Genomic DNA, 10,155 nt, shown 5'->3' on the forward strand with positions numbered 1-10,155 from the left:
AAATGCCGGAGGAAACATCACAGAAGCGCTTCACAGGAGGCTCCCAAGCACTGAGGATGTCACCTAGACAGGGGACAAAAAGTCTGTAACACAAATTCCCAGCTCGGCGAACAGAACCACAACATATTTGATTCTGTTGTGCTTCCTTGTGCAGTTTAGTTGCAACATGTGCTGACTGATAATTACAACACTCTCTCCTAAAGGCCATTGAATACAGTATTATAATCACGTTTTTGACATAACTTCAACAAGTCATCTTTGCACGCTTTCTGATTCATTCTTTCTGGGTACTAACATATCAGTTGCTGAATGAAATTTTGGTATTGCCTCTCTTTTGATCTCCTATCTGCTTGATGGTGTTTTGATAGAACGTTCTGTGGCGAATACACGTCCCACTAGGCTATGCATTAAGAACCGTCTATTATTCTCTGGTTGTGATCCCTTTACTAACTTAATCTGACAGCAGCTTACATTTTTATAGCACATCTTAATTTGCAGCATTTGTCCAGGTGGTAGGGTTATTGAATAGATATAAGGATGAAAAGATATATTCAAAGAGGTTTTTATGAGAAGAGGGGTACATATCATGCTAAATAACTTGGGATTGAATGTCAGAAGGCAAGGCAAACTTTAAATGGTATGACAGCATTAGTGACAGTCTTACACCAATTGGTGTTTGTGGTGAGTACAATTTAGGAACCTGGTAATGGGATATTAGAGAAATTTGAGTCTAATAGTGAATGTGCATAAAGGTTTCACTGACATGGAAATAAAGTAATGACAGAGAGATGTGTGTGCATGGAGTTTTTCAACCTTAGTTTTCCAATCATGGGAGGGATAGATACCTTATGGAAAGGTTGCAAAGGGAAGCCATAGCGATGAATACCCAGTTTAAAACCCCTGTTCCGAGATACAGATCTAAAGATTGTTGAGTCTGTGCTGAAAAAAAATATGTATTCAGTCAAATGAAGCAATTTTTTTAAAACTGCAGAAGTTGAAGACCTGAAACAATGACAAAGTGCTAGAGAAACACAAAATCTGGCAGCACCTGTGGAGAGAAGAACAGAGTTAGCATTTCAGATCCAGTGACCATTTATCAGAACCAACCTGCTGAATTTTTCCACCAATTTCTTTTCCTGTCAGTATTTTGTATGTTTCACTGAAATCCCCCCTCCCCCCTCCCTTTTCTCTAAACGCCAATGAATACAGGCCCAGTCAACCTGAGCAACACTGTCCTGCTCTTGTATTCAAACTCTGGAGATGAAGGCTGAAAATACCACTGGCTCTCTTAACTGTTGTTCCACCTACAGTGACTGGTGTACAATGGCACCCTGGTCCCTCTGTACATCACAATTTCCCAATCTATCATCATTTAAATTATAATGTGATTTTCTATTTTTCCTACTCAAGTAGACTTTTATCAATTCACATTGGTCTGCTGTGAATTTGCCTGCAGAACTTGTCTAAATGGCCCTGAAGCCATGTATTTATTCTTTATCATTCAATCCTACCTCCTTCCCATCGGCAAATGTGGAAATATTTGATTCCTTTATCCAAATTTTGTGTCTGTGTGTGTTTGCATATGTAAAATATTTGCTCCCTTGCCCTGGCTTCCTTTGCCTTCTGCTTTTGATTTCTACTTATCATCACTTCCATCTTTGTTTCCCTCACTCTTGTGTCCCTGCTCAGATTCCCATCCCCATGCCATTCTGGTTTAAACCCTCCTTGATTGCGCTAACCGATGCCCCAGCAAAGCCTATGTCCTTGTCCTGCTGGGATGTAACCCATCCAGCTAGTACAGGTTCCATCTTCTCCATAATGAATCAGTGCCTCAAGTGCCTGACACTCTCCCTCCAACACTTTCTTTCTATTATGTGGAGATGACAATGTTGAACTGGGGTGGATGACACAACATGACGCAAGGTTATAGCCCAACAGGTTTATTTGAAATCACAAGCTTTTGGAGCACTCCCAATTCGTCAGGTGAATTGGAGAGAGGTGTTTAGGCACAGAATATATAGGTGAAGAGACAATGGCAAGATAACTCAGATAATACAGAGTGTCAACAGTACAAATAGTGTGAGCAGAGTGTCAACAGGCTGAATAACAAATCTTTGCAGATAATCAAGTGTCAACAGATTAATACAAACAGTGTGAATAAAGTGTTGACAGCTGAATAACAAGTGAAGGGATGACCCATGAACCGATTAATTTAGACAGAGTAAGTACAAATAATCAAAAGTAACATGGTATTAGAGACAGACCAAATGGCTGAAAAACATGAGTAGTTATCAGAGTCACATGACAAGGTCTAACAAAAGTAAAAAGTATCAAAAACTGTACCAACTTATTACTTAAGGCAGAGAGATAGTCAAAATAATTAAGATAATGACATCAAAACAGGACAGTTATGATGACTTTACAAACACCGAACAGTATGGTGGGGTTACATGTAGTGCAACATGAACCCAAAATCACAATTGAGGCCATCTTAATGAATACAAAACTTGGCTATCTTTTCTGCTTGGCAATTCTGCATTGTAATTTATCTCGAAGGTCGCCTTGGAGAATGCTTATCCAAAGATGGGATGCAGATTGTCCTTGATCACTGAAGTGTTCCTCAACTGGGAGGGAACACTCCTGCCTGGCGATTGTTCCTTGGTGTCCATTCATCTGTTGTCATTGTGTCTGCATGAACTTACCAATGCTGTATCTCTAGGAGCATCCTTTCCTGCAGTGTATGAGATAGACAAATGTTGGCCGAGTCACATGAGTATGTACAGTGTACCTGGTAGGTGGTGTTCCCATGTGTGATGATAGTATCCATGTTAATGATCTGATGTCTTGCAGAGGTTGCTTTGGTAGGCTAACGTTGTCAGGGTTGCTGTCTTCTGAAGGCTGGCTAGTTTGCTACGAGTGATGGTCTGTTTGAGGTTATTTGTTTGGGAGTGTGAGGATAGCCTTGGCGAGATGTTCATCGGCATTGTTGCCATGCTGAAGGTTGTAAAGAAGGTGGCTTAGCTTCTCTGCTCCTGGGAAGTACTGGCTAAGGGTACCCTGTCGGTCAAAATCTCTGTCTATCTTCTGAGGACATTGTTGTGGATTTTCATTGTGCTGAGTTTCTGTAAGAAGTCTGTAGTGTCGAGATGATGCTTCACTTCTCCAGCTTCCACCCTAAACACATTAAAGAAGCCATCCTCTAAAGACAAGCCCTGCGTATATACAGGATCTGCTCAGATGAGGAGGAATGCAATGGATATCTACGGATGCTGACAGCCACCCTCAGAAGAATGGGATACAATGCTCAACTCAAGAATTGACAGTTCCGACATGCCACAACGATCTCCTCAGAAGACAGACACACAACCCTGCCATGGCAACCTCTGCAAGATATATCAGATCATCAACATGAGAACACTAACCACAAGGTACACTATATATTCATGATACTCTGTCAATGTTGTCTACATCATAAGCTGCAAGCAAGGATGCCCCTGGACATAGTACATTGGCGAGACCATGGGAGCGCTTCAACAATGGATGAACAGACACCACACAACAATTGCCAGGCAGGAGTGTTCCCTCCCAGTCAGGGAACACTTCAGCAGTCAAGGATATTAAGCATCCGATCTTCAGATAAGTGCTCTGCAAGGTGACCTTTGAAATATGTGACAATGCAAAATCGCCAATTAGAAACTGATAGCCAAGTTCCACACTCACGAGGATGGCATCAACTGTGATCTTGGGTTTATGTCACACTAATGTAACCCCACCATATTGTCTGTGTTTGTGAAGTCATCCTAACTGCCCAGTTTTGACACCATTACCTTGATTATTTGTGATTATCTCTCTGCCTTAATTAATTCGTACAGTTGTTGATTACTTTTGTTCGACCCTTGTCATGCAACTCTGTGGACCCTAGTACCGTCTTACTTTGATTATTGATAATTATCTCTCTGCCTTAATTAATCTGTTCATAGGTCATTCCTTCACTCATTATTCACACCGTTTGTATTAGTCTGTTGACACTTGATTATCTGCAAAGCCTTGTTATTCACCCTATTGACATTCTACTTACATTATTTGTACTGTTGATACTTTGATTTCCTGGAATTATCTTGTTATTGTCTCTCTGTCTATATATTCTGTGCCTGGGCATCTCTCTCCTATCCATCTGACGAAGGAGTAGTGCTCCAAAAGCTGGGACTATAACCTGGTGTCATGTGAGTTCTGATTTTGTCCATCCCAGTCCAACACCGGCATCTCCACATCATGGCTATCATCGACACCTCAAACTGCTAGCTCAAAGTGGAGAGGATCTCTAAGAAGATCACACATGTCGACACTGACATCAATTTTCTATAGAGATGCAAGAAAGCAGACAAGATCCCGAAAGGACTACAGATGACAAACCCACTCAAGTCGACATTCAACACAGACTACACTGAGAGACTCAGCTGTTGCACCTCTCACATGCTTCTCAACACGTACACAAGCTTGGCAGCAGATGTCGCAACCTTGAAACCAAGACAGAGTCCATATTCTCAGCTTGCGCCTCAGACATGAGACACTGCCAAGCTATGAGACACTGCCAAGCAGATAAGGCGACGGAACTATGCCATCGACATGCACACTAAAACAGTAAACTTGAGAAACTCAACATGACCACCATCAACAAAGAAGCCGTCCTCCTTACCACGGTTGAAAGCAGTACCACCACAGGGAAATCCATTGTTAACTTGTCTGACCACACCCTTTAATCAGACAAAATCAAAGTACTAAGCTGAGTGCTCCATTTCTGCCCCATTACTAAAATGGATCCTATTAGTCTCGTGGCAGACTCTGAGGAACTCATCAGGTGAATGAGACTCCAGGAATTCTTCCACAAACCCCAAGATGTCAGAAGTGAGCTCAATTAGACAGCAACGAAACGGAACAGTTGACAGATCCGTAGTGCAGCAACAAAACAAGATTAAGTCGATTAAAGACCCCTTTGGAAGACCGCTGCCCTAGGCTTGACTGTACGCTCAAAGCATTCGGAGATGTGGCAATGCTAGATTCATCACTCACAAGATATCCCAGAACGTTACTCAAGCACAACACAATGCCATCCATACTCTCGAAACCAACCGCAACATTGTCATTTAACCAGCAGATAAAGGAGGAGCCATCGTCATACAGAATAGAATGGACCATCACAAAGAAGAATGCTGACAACTGAACAACCAGGAACATTACAGACAATTATCCACCAGTCTGACTAAAGAACACACCTGTCAACTCAACAGACTGAACAAGACCTTCGATCCAGACCTTCAGAGAATTCTGTGTGTTCTCATCCCATCCATTCCCTGTATAGGAGACTTCTGTTACCTCCCAAAAACCAACACGCCTGGACGTCCCATCATACCAGGCTAAAGACCTTTTGTGAGAATCTCTCTGGCTGTGTCAAGGGTTTCCTGAAACTCATCGTACAAGGAACCACCAACTTCCATCATGACACTATGGACTTCTTACAGAAACTTAGCATCCATGGATCAGTTGAACCTGAAACATCCCTCATCAAAACGGATGTTTTGGTACTTTACACCGGCATCCCCCACAATGGTGGGATGGCTGCAACAGCCTCTGTACTCAACCCCAACAGCTGCCAATCTCCAAACACTATTCTACAATTTATCCACTTCATCCTTGACCACAATGTTTTCATCTTCAACAACCAGCTCTTCATTCAGACATGCGAATAGCCATGGGGACCAAAACTGTGCCCCAGTACACTAACATTTTCATGCAGATGTCCAAACAAGACTTCGCTGCACAGGACCTCCAACCAACACTATACACCAGATATATTGATGACATCTTCTTCCTTCAAACTCGCAGTGAAGAATCACTGAAACAACTACACAGTGATATCAATGGATTCCATCCTCCCGTCAGACTTACCATGGACTACTCTTCAGAATTGGTTTCATTCTTGGACACTCGCATCTCCATCAATGATGTACGCTTCAGTACTTCACTCCTATTGCAAGCCCAAGAATAATCTCACATTGCTTCACTTCTCCAGCATCTATGCTAAACATGTTAAAGAAGCCGTTCCCTATGAACAATCGCTGCATATATACAGGATCTGCTCGGATGAGGAGGAACACAATGGATGTCTATATATGCTGAAACACGCCTTCATAAGAATAGGGTATGTTGCTTCAATCATCGACAATTCCAACATGCCACAGCGACAAACTGCAATGATCTCCTCAGAAGACGGACGTGGGATACAACTGTCAGGATCTTTCCTCGTACAGTACTTCCCTGGAGCGGAGAAACGGTTCAATGCTCTTCGCAGCTTTCAGTATGCCAGCGATGATGACGAGCATCTTGCTAAAATCATTCCCTACACCTCCACTACTCACCTTCAAACAACCACCTAACCTCAAATAGACCATTGTTTGTAGCTAACTAACCAGGCCTTCAAGAGAACAGCAACCACAACACCACACAACCCTATCATGGTAACCGCTACAAGAAATGTCAGATCATCGACACAAATACTATCATCACGTGTGAGAACACCACCCACCAGGTACACTGTACATACTCATGTGACTTGGCCAATGTGTCTACCTCATACACCGCATAAGAATATGAGCCAAGGGATGATACATTTGGTGAGACCATGCAGATGCTACAACAACGGATGAATGGCGACTGTGCAACAATCGCCAGGCAGGATTTGTTTTCCACCTTACCCAACCCCAACCCCAAAAAGACCCCTACATTATCTGCCTACTATTTTTACTCTGGCAGTCACATTCCTGGCTGTCCACTCTTTTCCTGTAGTATGACCACCGTGATGTACATCCAATTTATGAAGATCTCAACCTTACAGATACTCCTCCGTGGTGACACCAGCTGCCACTCCAAATCTAAAACACAGATTTCTTGTAGTTGCAGGATATACCTCCAACATGAATGTCATTGTGGGCACTGGAAGCGTCCCTGATTTACCACGTGATATAGAGCAGTATTCCACCTGGTAAGGCTGCCTCACTGTGACTTGCTCTTAAATGACTCCATTTTAATTTGCTTCTGGTAGTTTAGTAAATAGCAAATACAGAGGAACCTTGAATATCCGAAGGACACGGGCGGGGAGTATTTCGTTCGGTTAATCGAATACCGGATGACACAGTTTAGCCAAACATCGGGACCTTGCGATCTTGCTGGACAATCGAATGCCGGATAATCGAGATTCCTCTGTATATGGTAGCACTTATTCATTATGCTTTATGGAAAGAACAATTTTTTTTTCCTTAGAGACTAGTTGAATTATTCACATGGTCTGCTTTCCAAGGCCACCCTTTACCTCACACTGGCTCCCAGTCCCACTTGATTTTATGTTCTCTCCATAATGTCTTTCCTGAATATTTTCAAAGCTTATCTCTCTCATGCAATTTTTCAATGCCTGATCTCCATGAAGCTGAAGATAGAGACCAAAGAGTACCTGTCTCCCTTTCTCACTGAATTGCTCTTTCACCAAACACTTGTTACTGTTCTGGGCTGGAGCACTCCAAGGCAGGGTGTTTAATTTCTTTTATATGGCTGGGATTCAGATTGCTACCCTATCAGACAGTTATAGAAGATGTTATTACATACCTCTGGAGCAGATGGGACTTGAACCCAAGCAGCCTGTTTAAGTAGTAGGAACGTTATCACTATGAGACAAATGACCCTCTTCTTTCTCTCGCACTCTCTTTTGCTCTCTTCCCCCCCGCCCCGGCACAAGGTCAGGGAGTTATAAAACCTGGTAAGCCAATTGTGATTTGCTTGCTTAGTCACCAACTCTCAGACTTCCCAATGTGCACCAGAGATGCAACGTGACTGAGTTTTGTTTGCCCAACAAGCTCAGAGAGGACACTTTCAGTTTTTACCTTTTAGATTTTGTCTGTTTTTAATCTGACTTTTAGCCAATTGTTGAAGACTGCATAATTCTAGGTGGGCTAGGGATAGCATGCTTAAGACATTAGCGATGTGAAAACAGGCTGATGGATCAGTAAGCCTTGACCCTTTTACTAGTTTGATATCCTAACATTTAGTTACTGTTAGGAGGAGTGTGTTTGGTGCAGTATATAAGAGAAATGAAAGAACTTGGAGGTTTAAAGAAAGTTATATCAGCCCTCGCCAGCAAAAGTCAGGGTTCTTCTGCACATCTGGTTCAAAATGTAGAATTCCTATTAGAATGCCTATCCCTTTTGACAGTCCTTTTAAGGAGTAGTATTTCTGACCTAGACATACATGTGTTTATACTCCAGGATATTTGTTGTGTTTATTTTCAGAATAGTTTTTTTTTACAGATTTATAAGTTAAAAAGCCTTTATTGACCCTGAACTGTTTGATTCCACTGTGGAGCTGCTGGTGAGATGTGTCTTATCCCTGAAATTGAACTGTATTTTTTTTCCATGTCTTTGGTACTTGGTACAAGGGATACCTGAGTCTTTTCGAATGATCCATTTGATCATTTGCATGGCCTAGTTTGTCATGTGATAACATTGTATTTGCACCAGTTTTATTTCCTAGTCAGTGGGTTGCTTGTTCAGAGGCTTTCTGTTCCTTATCATCAAAATTTAATGTTTTGTAAAATTTTAGTCAGAGTGAACATGAAACCGAACAGGAAGATGTGACTAGAAAGGAGAATGAGAACATGCTGAACCATTAGTTCATGAATTTTATTATTGTGATTGTGCAGGAAGGAAATGAGGATACTGTGGATCACAGTACATAAGTCTGCCTTTGAACCTTCAAAGTCTGTTGACTAAGTCGCTGAGTATAGGGGCTGTCACCTTGCAGTGGTCGTGTCACTACCTCTGAACCAGGAGGCCCAAGTTAAAGTCCCATGTGCTGCAGAGGTGTATAATAATATCTCTGGACAGGTTGATTTTAAAAGTATGTAGATGCTGATTATAAAACCTAAACTGCTGGTTTCCACTCAACAATTGCCATGTACAGTCTTCTCTGTGTGGGCATGTCTGGAAGTTCAGCGTGTGTACTTAGCAACATATCATCTGCTTGAACCCACATGCTAACTTCTAAGGCAAGTATAATTTAAAACTTGCATCTTGAGCTGAGAAATTGAGGTCAACTCCTCATATAAGTATAACCGTAAACATTTATGAATTGAATAAACTTATTCAGAGTATAGGCTTAAACATGCATTTTGCCAAAAAAAGAGTGGGGGAGTGTCTAATATGTGACAATCTGCATTGGTATTTTTTTCTGTAATACTTTTGACATCTGCAGAAATTTCCAACTTTGAAAATTTTCAGGTGAGATTTTATCAAATAAGCCATAAAGCTGGGAATTATTTATATAATCAGGGCATTTAAAAAAAATTCCAACGCAACTAAACCAGTAAGATTTACAGGCCAATAAGTGTGTGCAATTTTTTCACCCTACCTTAGAATTGTTAATAGTATTTAATAGAACTAAAACAACCTACTACGGATGCTGAAAATCTGAAATAATAGCAGATAATACTGCAGATACTCCACAAGATTTGTGGTGATTGAAAGTCTAATAATGTAACTAAATAACTTGGTTGTCACACCCCAGCTTTGGAGAAAGTGAGGACTGCAGTTGCTGGGGATCAGAGCTTAAAAATGTGTTGCTGGAAAAGTGCAGCAGGCTATTCCTGATGAAGGGCTTTTTCCCAAAACGTCGATTTTCCTGCTTCTCGGATGCTGCCTGACCTGCTGTGCTTTTCCAGCACCACTCTGATCTAAACTCTGGTTTCCAGCATCTGCAGTCCTCATTTTTGCCATGCCTGGATGAGTGCAACTTCAGTAATGCTCAAGAAGCTGGATTGGCACCCCATCAACAACATTCATTATTTGTTCCCTTCTTCTCCATTGCACAGTCGCAGCAGCATGTACCATCTATAAGAAGCAAAGCAAGAACTCAACCAGGCTCCATAGACAGCATCTTCCAAACCCCTGACCTCTACCACCTAGGTAAAAACAAGGGCTGCAGATGCTGGAAACCAGATTCTAGATTAGAGTGGTGCTTCAAAAGCTCAGCAGGTTAGGCAGCATTCGAGGAGCAGGAAAAACGACGTTTCGGGCAAAAGCCCTTCATCAGGAATAGAGGCAGAGTGCCTGC

At 41.9% G+C, this 10,155-nt stretch overlaps 1 protein-coding gene across 1 annotated transcript in view; it reads left to right on the top strand.

The window, feature by feature from the left end:
• Positions 1 to 10,155, top strand: part of crot (carnitine O-octanoyltransferase) — an 85,826-nt gene that overhangs the window by 1,662 nt on the left and 74,009 nt on the right. Inside the window, exon 2 of the mRNA XM_043691042.1 lies at positions 9,914 to 10,007. The gene's annotated coding sequence lies outside the window, so the exon portion shown is untranslated. The remainder of the gene's footprint in view (positions 1 to 9,913; positions 10,008 to 10,155) is intronic.

The sequence above is a fragment of the Chiloscyllium plagiosum genome, chromosome 5 (assembly GCF_004010195.1).
Source record: "Chiloscyllium plagiosum isolate BGI_BamShark_2017 chromosome 5, ASM401019v2, whole genome shotgun sequence".
NCBI classification, from domain to species: Eukaryota; Metazoa; Chordata; class Chondrichthyes; order Orectolobiformes; family Hemiscylliidae; genus Chiloscyllium; species Chiloscyllium plagiosum.